The sequence below is a fragment of the Tachyglossus aculeatus genome, chromosome 25 (assembly GCF_015852505.1).
Source record: "Tachyglossus aculeatus isolate mTacAcu1 chromosome 25, mTacAcu1.pri, whole genome shotgun sequence".
Classification (NCBI taxonomy): Eukaryota; Metazoa; Chordata; class Mammalia; order Monotremata; family Tachyglossidae; genus Tachyglossus; species Tachyglossus aculeatus.
The window spans coordinates 25,479,351-25,493,072 of record NC_052090.1 but is presented as its reverse complement, the minus strand read 5'-3'; the positions used below and the strand labels follow the sequence as shown (position 1 = coordinate 25,493,072).

At 45.4% G+C, this 13,722-nt stretch overlaps 1 pseudogene; it reads left to right on the top strand.

The window, feature by feature from the left end:
* The first annotated feature begins 10,047 nt into the window (after positions 1-10,047).
* LOC119945583 lies at positions 10,048-10,166 on the top strand (annotated as a pseudogene).
* Positions 10,167-13,722: the final 3,556 nt, after the last annotated feature.

Here is a 13,722-nt window from a genome sequence, read left to right as displayed (position 1 = left end):
GGAAGTACAACTTGTGGATAAGGGCTCAATAAATACATTTGAGTGAATGAATGAAGGACACTAGGACAGAGCTGGCAGACCTGTTCAGCCAATCAATTGTATTTATTGAGCGCTTACTGTGTGCAGAGCACCGTACTAAGCGCTTGGGAAGTACAAGTTGTGGATAAGGGCTCAATAAATACATTTGAGTGAATGAATGAAGGACACTAGGACAGAGCTGGCAGACCTGTTCAATCAATCAATTGTATGTATTGAGCGCTTACTGTGTGCAGAGCACCGTACTAAGCGCTTGGGAAGTGCAAATTGTGGATAAGGGCTCAATAAATACATTTGAGTGAATGAATGAAGGACACTAGGACAGAGCTGGCAGACCTGTTCAATCAATCAACCAATCAATCATATTTATTGAGCGCTTACTGTGTGCAGAGCACCATACTAAGCGCTTGGGAAGTACAAGTTGTGGATAAGGGCTCAATAAATACATTTGTTTGAATCAATCAATCAATCAATCGTATTTATTGAGCGCTTACTGTGTGCAGAGCACCGTACTAAGCACTTGGGAAGTGCAAATTGTGGATAAGGGCTCAATAAATACATTTGAGTGAATGAATGAAGGACACTAGGACAGAGCTGGCGGACCTGTTCAATCAATCAATCGTATTTATTGAGCGCTTACTGCGTGCAGAGCACCGTACTAAGCGCTTGGGAAGTGCAAGTTGTGGATAAGGGCTCAATAAATACATTTGTTTGAATCAATCAATCAAGCAATCGTATTTATTGAGCGCTTACTGTGTGCAGAGCACCGTACTAAGCGCTTGGGAAGTACAAGTTGGAAAGTTGTTCCCTTCAGGGCATCCCGAGAGAGGCGGGGGCAGGAGAGGAGAGGGTCCCCAGCCCCCCCCCGAGGCCCGTCGGCCTGGGAACGCCGATAAATGAGGGAATCGTCTACGACCGAGAACAAAGATAATATTTGGGTTGGACGGCGGCCCTCGGCCTCGTCCGGCCAACGCGCTGACCCCCGGCCAGCTGCGAGGGAGAGGGAGGCCGGGGGAGCCCGGCTCCGTTGCCGACTGTATAGATGTATATATGTTTGTACATATTTATTACTCTATTTATTTATGTATTTATTTATTTTACTTGTCCATATCTATTCTATTGATTTTATTTTGTTAGTATGTTTGGTTTTGTTCTCTTTCTCCCCCTTTTAGACTGGGAGCCCACTGTCGGGTAGGGACCGTCTCTAGATGTTGCCAACTTGGACTTCCCAAGCGCTTAGTCCAGTGCTCTGCACACAGTAAGCGCTCAATAAATACGATTGATGATGACGATGACCGACCCCGCCATCGGAAAGATATTTCCCTGCTCCTCTCCCGGAGATGCGGAGTAGGCCTAGTGGTTAGAGCCCAGGCCCAGGAGTCAGAAGGTCGCGGCCTATAATCCCGGCCTCGCCGCTGGTCTGCTGGGAGACCTTGAGCCAGTCATTTCCCTTCTCCGGGCCTCAGTTCCCTCGTCTGGAAAATGGGGATGAAGGCCGTGAGCCCCACGCGGGACTGTGAGCCCACTGTTGGGTAGGGATCACCATCATCAATCATATTTATTGAGCACTTACTATGTGCAGAGCACTGCACTAAGCGCTTGGGAAGTACAAATTGGCAACATATACAGACAGTCCCTACCCAACAGTGGGCTCACAGTCTAAAAGGGGCAGACAAAGAACAAAACCAAGCATACTAACAAAATAAAATAAAGAAATAAATAAAAATTGTCTCTATATGTTGCCAACTTGTACTTCCCAAGCGCTTAGTCCAGTGCTCTACACACAGTAAGTGCTCAATAAATACGATTGATTGATTGAAAACCCGACTAGCTTGTATCCACCCCAGCGCTTGTCACATAGTAAGCGCTTAACAAACGCCATGATTGTCATTATTATCATTAGCAAGTACCATCGATTGGGGTGGACTAGATTGAGTGACACCTGCGTTTGGGCAGAGATAATAATAATGATGGCATTTATTAAGCGCTTACTATGTGCCAAGCACTGTTCTAAGCGCTGGGGAAGATACAAGGTGATCAGGTTGTCCCACGGGGGGCTCACAGTCTTCATCCCCATTTTGCAGATGAGGTCACTGAGGCCCAGAGAAGTGAAGTGACTTGCCCATTGGCGGAGCCGAGATTTGAACCCATGACCTCCGACTCCAAAGCCCGGGCTCTTTCCACTGAGCCACGCCGCTTCTCTGGTGAGAGACGAATGGGTCGTTGCGCTTTGGGAATTTCAGCCACTGAGAGACTTACGCTTGCCTCTTGATATTAATAATTCTGGTAACCGTTAAGCACTTATTAAGTGCCAAGCAATCATATTTATTGAGCGCTTACTGTGTGCAGAGCACTGTACTAAGCGCTTGGGAAGTACAAATTGGCAACATAGAGAGACAGTCCCTACCCAACATTGGGCTCACAGTCTAAAAGCACCGTTCTAAGCGCTGGAGGAGATACAGGGTCATCAGTTTGCCCCACGTGAGGCTCCCGGTCTTCATCCCCATTTTACAGATGAGGTCACTGAGGCCCGGAGAAGTGAAGTGACTGGCCCGAAATCCCACAGCTGACAAGTGGCGGAGCGGGATTAGAACCCATGACCTCCGACTCCCAAGCCCGGGCTCTTTCCACTGAGCCATGCTGCTTCCCCGCACCCTCAGCCCCCCATACCCCTAAAAACCCTAATTTATTTATTTTTATCAGCATTTCTCTCCCTGCCTCTAAACTGTGAGCTTGGCAGGAAACGTGTCTACCAACTCTGAGGTAGTATACTCTCCCAGGCGTTTAGTGCAGTGCTCTACACACAATAAGCGCTCAATAAATACCACCGATCAATTAATTCAGGTCTGTCTCCACCTCTAGACTGGAAACCCGTCTCTATATTCATTCATTCAAATGTATTTATTGAGCGCTTACTGTGTGCAGAGCACTGTACTAAGCGCTTGGGAAGTCCAAGTTGGCAACATATAGAGATGGTCCCTACCCAACAGTGGGCTCTATATGTTGCCAACTTGTACTCCCCAAGCGCTTAGTACAGTGCTCTGCACACAGTAAGCGCTCGATAAATATGATTGAATGAATGAATGAATGAGCAGGAAACGGGTCTACCAATTCCGTTGTACTGCCCTCTCCCAAGCGCTTAGTACAGTGCTCTGCACTTTATTACTCTATTTATTTATTACTCTATTTATTTATTTTATTTGTACATCTTTACTCTATTCATTTTATTTTGTGAATATGTTTTGTTTTGTTCTCTGTCTCCCCCTTCTAGACTGTGAGCCCACTGTTGGGCAGGGACCGTCTCTAGATGTTGCCAACTTGGACTTCCCAAGCGCTTAGTCCAGTGCCCTGCACACAGTAAGCGCTCAATAAATACGATTGAATGAATGAATGAATGAATATATATATATGTTTGTACATATTTATTACTCTATTTTACTTGTACATATTTATTCTATTTATTTTATTTTGTTAATATGTTTTGTTTTGTTCTCTGTCTGCCCCTTCTAGACTGTGAGCCTGCTGTTGGGTAGGGACCGTCTCCAGATGTTGCCAACAACTTGGACTTCCCAAGCACTTAGTCCAGTGCTCTGCACACAGTAAGAGCTCAACAAATACAATTGAATGAATGAATGAATGAATATATATATATATATATATATGTTCGTGCATATTTATTACTCAATTTTACTTGTACATATTTATTCTATTTATTTTATTTTGTTAATATGTTTTGTTTTGTTCTCTGTCTGCCCCTTCTAGACTGTGAGCCCGCTGTGGGGTAGGGACCGTCGCTAGATGTTGCCAACTTGGACTTCCCAAGCGCTTAGTCCAGTGCTCTGCATACAGTAAGCGCTCAATAAATACGATTGAATGAATGAATGAATGAATATAGATATATATATGTTTGCACATATTTATTACTCTATTTTACTTGTACATATTTATTCTATTTTATTTTGTTAATATGTTGTGTTTTGTTGTCTGTCTCCCCCTTCTAGACTGTGAGCCTGCTGTCGGGTAGGGATCATCTCTAGATGTTGCCAACTTGGACTTCCCAAGCGCTTAGTACAGTGCTCTGCACACAGTAAGTGCTCAATAAATACGATTGAATGAATGAATGAATACATATATATATGTTTGTACATATTTATTACTCTATTTTACTTGTACATGTTTATTCTATTTATTTTATTTTGTTAATTTGTTTTGTTCTCTGTCTGCCCCTTCTAGCCTGTGAGCCCGCTGTTGGGTAGGGATCGTCTCTAAATGTTGCCGACTTGGACTTCCCAAGCGCTTAGTACAGTGCTCTGCACACAGTAAGCGCTCGATACATACGATTGAATGAATGAATGAACTAAGCGCTCAGTAAATACCGCAGATCGATTTTGAGGGAGAGGGCATGTATCTGACCCGATTGTCTTGTGTCTAACCCAGCACTTAGTACGGCGCTCGACACCTCGTAAGCACTGGACAAATTCCACAATTATTATTATTATTATTATTCTTAGATTGATTCAATCATTCGCTCAATCGTATTCATTAAGTGCTTACTGTGTGCAGAGCACTGTACTAAGCACTCCGGGAATGACCTTCCTTCCTTCCTTCCTGCTTCTAGGGAAACAGTGTGGCTCAAAGGAAAGAGCCCGGGCTTGGGAGTCAGAAGTCATGGGTTCAAATCCCAGCTCCGCCAATTGTCAGCTGGGTGACTTCGGGCGAGTCACTTGACTTCTCTGTGCCTCAGTTCCCTCATCTGTCAAATGGGGATGAAGACTGTGAGCTCCACTTGGGACTATCTGATCATCTTGTGTCCTCCCCAGCGCTTAGAACGGTGCTTTGCACATAGTAAGTGCTTAACAAATGCCATCATCATTATTATTATTATTACTAAGAATAATAATAATAGAGAAGCAGCGTGGCTCCGTGGAAAGGGCACGGGCTTTGGAGTCAGAGGTCAAGGGTTCGAATCCCAGCTCCGCCACTTGTCAGCTGTGTGACTTTGGGCAAGTCACTTCACTTCTCTGGGCCTCAGTTCCCTCATCTGTAAAATGGGGGTTAAAACTGTGAGCCCCCCGTGGGACAACCTCATTACCTTGTAACCTCCCCAGCGCTTAGAACAGTGCTTTGCACATAGTAAGCGCTTAATAAATGCCATCATACTAAGCGCTTGAAAAGTACAATTCGGCAACAGGTAGAGACAATCCCTGCCCAGCATTAAAGAGGACTTTAAGCTCCCTCAGGGCAGGGATTTCGTCCAAGGACTGTACTGAGCTCTCCTGCGCTTCCTTCTAGACTGTGAGCCCACTGTTGGGTAGGGACTGTCTCTAGATGTTGCCAACTTGGACTTCCCAAGCGCTTAGTACAGTGCTCTGCACCCAGTAAGCGCTCAATAAATACGATTGATTGATTGATTGATTGATTTCAGCTCAGTGCTCTGTAGGCTTTAAGCTCCTTGAAGGTACTATCCCTGTTGCCTTCTCCTAAATGTTCAGTCCGGCACTCTGCACAGAGTAGATTGGAAGCTACTTGAGGGCCGCCCCTCCCGGGCGCCGAGTCCAGCGTCACGCACACAGTGGGAGTCTCCCCGCTCTGTCTGTCCGGCGGAGAGGTTGGAGTGGACGTTGGCCTCGCTGCCCGGGACCCTTGTACTAAGCAAGCGCTTAGTACAGTGCTCTGCACATAGTAAGCGCTCAATAAATACGATTGATGATGCCCGGAGGGAAGTTGGATTTTCGGCTGAGTCCGTCACCCGGGCCCGGCCGGAGATTTGGGAAACTCCCCGTCTTCCCTCTCTGGCCGAGAAGGCCGCCCAGTTGGCCTGAAGACAACAGTCTTTCCTAGACTGTGAGCCCACTCTCGGGTAGGGACCGTCTCTAGATGTTGCCAACTTGGACTTCCCAAGCGTTTAGTACAGTGCTCTGCACACAGGAAGCGCTCAATAAATACGATTGAATGAATGAAGGAAGGAAGGAAGGAAGGAAGGAAGGAAGGAAGGAAGGAAGGGTCGCCTGACCTAATAATAATAATCAGAATTGTGGTATTCATTCATTCACTCATTCAGTCGTATTTATTGAGCGCTTACTGTGTGAAGAGCACTGGACTAAGCGCTTGGGAAGCACAAGTCGGCAACATACAGAGACGGCCCCTACCCGACAACGGGCTCACAGTCTTAGAAGGAATAATAATGATGGCATCTAGACTATGAGCCCACTGTTGGGTAGGGACCGTCTCTGTATGTTGCCAACTTGGACTTCCCAAGCGCTTAGTACGGTGCTCTGAACACAGTAAGCGCTCAATAAATACAATTGATTGATTGATTGATTGATTGATTGATTGATTTGTTAAGCACTTACTATTTCTAGACTGTGAGCCCAAAGTTGGGTAGGGACCTTCTCTATATGTTGCCGACTTGGACTTCCCAAGCACTTAGTACAGTGCTCTGCACACAGTAAGCGCTCGATAAATACGATTGAATGAATGAATGAATGAATGAAGGGTCCCCTGACCTAATAATAATAATCAGAATTGTGGTATTCATTCATTCATTCATTCAATCGTACTTATTGAGCGCTTACTGTGTGAAGAGCACTGGACTAAGCGCTTGGGAAGCACAAGTCGGCAACATACAGAGACGGCCCCTACCCGACAACGGGCTCACAGTCTTAGAAGGAATAATAATGATGGCATCTAGACTATGAGCCCACTGTTGGGTAGGGACCGTCTCTGTATGTTGCCAACTTGGACTTCCCAAGCGCTTAGTACAGTGCTCCGCACACAGTAAGCGCTCAATAAATACGATTGATTGATTGATTGATTGATTTGTTAAGTGCTTACTATTTCTAGACTGTGAGCCCACTGTTGAGTAGGGACCGTCTCTATATGTTGCCAACTCGGACTTCCCAAGCGCTTAGTACAGTGCTCTGCACACAGTAAGCGCTCAATAAATATGATTGAGTGAATGAATGCAAAGCACTGTTCTAAGCGCTGGGAAGGATACAAGGTGATCAGGTTGTCCCACGTGGGACTCACAACTTAGTTCCCATTTTCCAGATGAGGGAACTGAGGCACAGAGAAGTGAGGTGACTTGCCCAAAGTCAAGCAGCTGACAAGTGGCAGAGCCAAGATTTGAACCCATGACCCCTGACTCCCAAGCTCATGCTCTTTCCACTGAGTCACGCTGTGCGCTTACTATGCGCCAGGCACTGGTCTGAGCGCCGCGGTAGATCCGAGGTAATCGGGTTGGACTCAGCCCCTGTCCCACGTAGGGCAGCATGCCATATAATAATAATAATCATAATAATGATGGCATTTGTTAAGCGCTTACTATGTGCAAAGCACTGTTCTAAGCGCTGGGGAGGTAACAAGGTGATCAGGTTGTCCCACGGGGGGCTCGCAGTCTTTAATTCCCATTTTACAGATGAGGTAACTGAGGCACAAAGTAATTATTTTGTCTCTTGCATAAATAGTCAAGAGAAGTGGTTAAGAATGACATGTTTGTTTACTTTATTTATGAGGATGATACTTATGAAAAGAGCCCAGGCTTGGGAGTCAGAGGTCATGGGTTCTAATCCCGGCTCTGCCAATCGTCAGCTGGGTGACCTTGGGCAAGTCACTTCACTTCTCTGGGCCTCAGTTCCCTCATCTGGAAAATGGGGACTAAGACTGTGAGCCCCGCGTGGGACAACCTGATCACCTTGTATCCTCCCCAGTGCTTAGAACAGTGCTTTGCACATAGTAGAAGCGCTTAACAAATGCCATCATTATTATTATATGGAAAGAGCCCGGGCTTGGGAGTCAGAGGTCGTGGGTTCAAATCCCAGCCCCGCCACTTGTCAGCTAGGTGACTTTGGGCAAGTCACTTCACTTCTCTGGGCCTCAGTTCCCTCATCTGTAAAATGGGGATTAAGACTGTGAGCCCCCCGTGGGACAACCTGATCACCTTGTAACCTCCCCAGCGCTTAGAACGGTGCTTTGCACATAGTAAGTGCTTAACAAATGCCATCATTAATATTATTATTATTATTATTATTGTCAGCTGTGTCTTTGGGCACTTCTCTGTGCCTCACTTACCTCTTCTGGAAAGTGGGGATTAAGACTGTGAGCCCCCCGTGGGACAACCTGATCACCTTGTAACCTCCCCAGCACTTAGAACAGTGCTTGGCACATAGTAAGTGCTTAATAAATGCCATCATTATTATTAGTAGTAAGCGCTGACAAATGCCATTATTATTGTTATTATTATTATTGTTATTATTGTCAGCTGTGTGACTTTGGGCACTTCTCTGCGCCTCAGTCACCTCATCTGGAAAATGGGGGAGCCCCACGTGGGACAACCTGATCACCTGATTACCTGTTTCTAGACTGTGAGCCCACTGTCGGGTAGGGACCGTCTCTCTATGTTGCCAGCTTGTACTTCCCAAGCGCTTAGTCCAGTGCTCTGCACACAGTAAGTGCTCAATAAATACGATTGATTGATTGATTGTATTTTCCCCAGCGCTTAGAGCAGCGCTTCCCACATAGTAAGCGCTTAACAAATACCACAATTATTATTATTATTCTCTGGGCCTCAGATCCCTCATCTGTAAAATGGGGATTAAGACCGTGAGCCCCACGTGGGACAACCTGATGACCTTGTATCCCCCCCAGTGCTTAGAACAGTGCTTGGCACATAGTAAGTGCTTAACTTTTATTTTGTTAATATGTTTGGTTTTGTTCTCCGTCTCCCTTTTTTAGACTGTGAGCCCACTGTTGGGTAGGGACCGTCTCTATATGTTGCCAACTTGGACTTCCCAAGCGCTTAGTCCAGTGCTCTGCATTCATTCATTCATTCAATCGTATTTATTGAGCGCTTACTGTGTGCAGAGCACTGGACTAAGCGCTTGGGAAGTACAAATCGGCAACATACAGAGACGGTCCCTACCCAACGACGGGCTCACGGTCTAGCAATCTGCCTTCAAGGTATCTTTATGCAGGCAAATTTCCAACTATTTCTAAATCACTTTGGGGATTGCTTTCACTCCCGTAGATGAAAGTGAGGGTTTGCCCAGACTTTGCACACACATAGCACGATGCCACACACGGGCAACGCAAAATGTCAGAAGGAAAAATACATCAATCAAGAAGGTTAAAAACAGGGGATCAAAATGAAGTTCGTCTAAGGGCACACAGTAAGTGCTCAATAAATACGATTGATTGATTGATTGATTAACAAATACCAAAATTATCATTATTATTACTAGGTAGAACCAAAGTGACTTTGTCTCTATATGTTGCCAACTTGTACTTCCAAAGTACAGTGCTCTGCACACAGTAAGCGCTCAATAAATACGATTGATTGATTGATTGATTGATTGACTTTGACCCAGCCGGGCCCGGGGTGGAGGGAACCATCTGGGCAGCGAACCGCTGTTCCAAGAAAGAGCAGTTCAAGAGCATTCCCATTCCTGGTGATGTCCGGGTCCCGGGCCCAACTTCCAAATCTCCTGGGCCTGCCGTTTTCCAGAACGGACGAGTCCGTGAAATGTATTTTCCGTTGTCGTTTTACAAAGCCCAGGCCAACTCTCCGATTACTCATGCTAGAAGAGGCAACCTTAGAATAATGTTTTCTCTGGGAGAGGGCAGGCCCGCCTCGTTGGACGTCCGAACTTTCCCATGGACCTTGGCCGCCCCCGCGGTGCATTTGGGAATCAATCAATCAATCAATCGTATTTATTGAGCGCTTACTGTGTGCAGGGCACTGGACTAAGCGCTTGGGAAGTCCAAGTTGGCAACTTCTAGAGACAGTCCCTACCCAACAGTGGGCTCACAGTCTAAAAGGGGGAGATGGAGAACAAAACCAAACATACCAACAAAATAAAATAAATAGAATAGATATGTACAAGGAAAATAAATAAATAGAGTAATAAATATGTACAAGGCAGGTTAACGCTCCCGGACCCGATGCGGGTTCAGGGTTCGCCACCTGCGGCGTCATATTATTATAATGATGATAATAATAATGGCATTTATTATGTCTACGGCCATACCACCCTGAACGCGCCCGATCTCGTCTGATCTCGGAAGCTAAACGGGGTCGGGCCTTGTTAGTACTTGGATGGGAGACTGCCTGGGTATACCGGGTGCTGTATTTAAGCGCTTAGTACAGTGCTCTGCACACAGTAAGCACTCAATGAATACGATTGATTGATTATTAAGTGCTTAACTATGTGCCAAGCACTGTTCTAAGCACTGGGGAGGATACAAGGTGATCAGGTTGTCTCACGGGGGGCTAACAGTCTTCATCCCCATTTGACAGACTGAGGTCACTGAGGCCCAGAGAAGTGAAGTGACTCGCCCAAAGTCACACAGTTGACAAGTGGAGAAGCCGGGATTTGAACCCATGACCTCTGACTCCAAAGCCCGGGCTCTTTCCACTGAGCCACGCTGCTTCTTTTGTCAGCTGGGTGACTTTGGACAAATCACTTCACTTCTCTGGGCCTCAGTTCAATTAATCAAGGGTATTTAGAATAATAAGAATTATTTAGAATAATAAGAATAAGAATGGGTTCGTGTCCCATCTGGGGTGCAAGGTGGTTTTTTCAGCGCTTAGAACAGTGCTTTGCATATGGTAAGCGCTTAACAAATACTGTTATTATTTTTTATTATTATGTATTAAGCGGTTACTATGTGCCGAGCACTGTTCTAAGCGCTTGGGAGGTTACAAGTCTTCATCCCCATTTGGCAGATGAGGTCACTGAGGCCCAGAGAAGTGAAGTGACCTGTCCAAGGTCACCCAGCTGACAAGTGGCGGAGCCGGGATTAGAACCCATGACCTCTGACTCCCAAGCCCGGGCTCTTTCCACTGAGCCACGCTGCTTCTCTAAATAGGGTGGCCCAGTAGAAAGACCCCAGGCCTGGACGTCGAGGGACCTGGTTTCTCACCTTTGTTCCATGGCTGGCCTGCTGTGTGACCTAGGGCAAGTCACTTTGCTTCTCTGGGCCTCATCTGGAAAGCGGGGATTCAATCCCTTCTCCTCTGTTTTGGACTGCGAGCTTCATGTGGGACCTGATGATCTTGTAGAGAATGAGAGAAAGAGAATGAGAGAGAGAATGAGAGAGAATAATGATGATAAGAGAAAGAGAGAATGAGAGAAAGAGAATGAGAGAATGAGAGAGAATAATGATGAGAAAGAGAATGAGAAAAAAGAGAGAATGAGAGAGAAAAAGAGAATGAGCGAGAAAGAGAAAAAGAAAGAATGAGTGAGAAAGTGAATGAGAGAGAATGAGAATGAGAGAAAGAGTCATTGATTCATTGATTGAATGAATGTGCAAAGCACTGTAATCATAATAATAATAATAATGCTGGCTGTACAGCAGGGTGTAATAATAATAATAATTGTGGCATTAAGCACTTACTTTATGCCGGGCACTGTACGAAATGCTGGGGTGGAATCCGTCAAATCAGGTGGACACAGTCCCCATCCCACGTGGGGCTCACAGCCTCGATCCCCATTTTCCAGATGAGGTCACTGAGGCCCAGAGAAGTGAAGTGACTTGGCCAAAGTCACACAGTGGCGGAGCCGGGATGAGAATTTCCAGTCCTCCCGACTCCAAGGCTCGGGATCTCCCCACTAGGCCATGGGGTGGATACCACATACACCAAGAAGGTCCCCTGAAAGGGCTCGGGATGACAGAACCATCAGGGGAGCCCGGTGAAGCGGCAGGGAGAACATCTGCGCACACGTATTTGTGTCCACGTGTGCGTGAGCGTCTGTGCACATGTAGACATGGCTTGGTAACTGGGTGTGTGTGTCTGGACGTTTGAGTGTGTTTCACTGTGTCTCGGTGTGGGCCTGTAGATTTGAGGATATGCGCTGGTGTGTACGGGTCTGGATTTGTGTCAGTGGGCCTGGGTATTTCATTCATTCATTCTGTTGTATTTATTGAGCGCTTACTGTGTGCAGAGCACTGTACTAGGAGCTTGGGAGAGGACAATATGAGAATAAACAGACACATTTCCTGTTCACAATGGCTATTTGTAAGTGTATGGTGTGTGTGTGAGAGAGAGAGACAGAGACAGAGAGAGAAAGAGGAGAAAGAGAGGAGACAGAGAATGAGAGAAAGAATGAAAGAGAAAAGAGAATGAGAAAGAAAAAGAGAATAAGAAAGAGAGAATGAGAGAGAAAGAGAGAATGAGAGAGAGGGAATGAGAATAATAAGAGAAAGAGAGAATGAGAAAAAGAGAGAATGAGAGAGAAAACGAATGAAAGAGTGAATGAGAGAAAATGAGAATGAGCAAGAAAGAGAGAAAAAGAAAGAGAATGAGTGAGAAAGTAAGAAAATGAGAGCTTGAGAATGAGAGAAAGAGACTGAGAGAAAGAGAATGAGAGTGAATGAGAGAGAAATAATAATAATGGTATTTGTCAAGCGCTGAACTATGTGACAGGCACTGTACTAAGTACCGAAGAAAGAGAGAATGAGAGAAAAAGAGTGAGAATGAGAATGAGATAAAGAATGAGAAAAAAGAGAGGAGAGAGTGAATGAGAAAGAGAGGGAATGAAAGAGAAATAATAATAATGGTATTTGTTAAGCAGAATGAGAGAGAGAATAATGATGAGAGAGAATGAGAAAAAAGGGAGAATGAGAGACAAGAATGAGAGTGAGAAAATGAGAAAGAAAGATGAGTGAGAAAGTGAGAGAATGAGAAAATGAGAAAAAAGAGAATGAGAGAAAAAGAATGAAAGAGTGAATGAGAGTGAATGAGAGAAATAATAATAATAATAATGATATTTGTTAAGCGCTGAACTATGTGCCAGGCACTGTACTAAGTGCTGGAGAAGGAGAGAAGGAGAGGAAAAGAGAAAGAATGAGAAAGAATAAGAGAGAATGAGAGAATGAGAGAATGAAAGTGAGAGATAGAGATAATGAGAGAGTGAGAGAGCATTAGTAAGCGTTCAATAAATACGATTGAATGAATGAAAGAATGAGATTCAGAAAGAGAGAATGAGAAAAAAGAGAATGAGAGAGAAAGAAAATGGAAGAGAAATAATAATAATGGTATTTGTTAAGCATTTAACTAGGTGCCAGGCACTGTACTAAGTGCTGGAGAAAGAGAGGATGGGAGGAACAGAGAGAGCACGAGAGAATGAAAGAGAGAAAATGAGAGAAAAAGAGAGATAAAGATAGAGAATGAGAGAGGGAAAGAGAGAGTGAAAGAAAGAGCAAGAGAGCAAGAAAGAGAGAGTGAGCACATTGCCAGGCTCTCAGAAGAAAGCTGTTTGTTGTTAGGATGGGGTGGGGCTCTCGCACCATTCATTCAATTGTACGTATTGAGCTCTTTCTGTGTGCAAAGCACTGTACTAAGCGTTTGGGAGAGGACAATACAACATCCGGAGCGGCCCAGTCCGCGTTTCCATCACCACTTTCACGTCCAGCGAGCGGGTTTCAGTCCCACAGCCGTGAAACCGCTCCTGGGTTCCATTGGAGAACCAAAAATAACTTGGCTTAGGGGCCCGCGGCCCAGAAAATTGCTGTGTTTTTGTTACAAGTTTGGGGATTTTTTTAAAAAGTGTTTTTGACCGTTCTTAAAGGAGCCCAACGCGATTCTTTTCCCGCCTTTTTGCTTGCCACTGACCGGTGGATTCTCTGAGGCTCAAGGGCCGGACATCCCTACGGCACTTGTGTCCCTTTCTGTCATTTATGATTTAT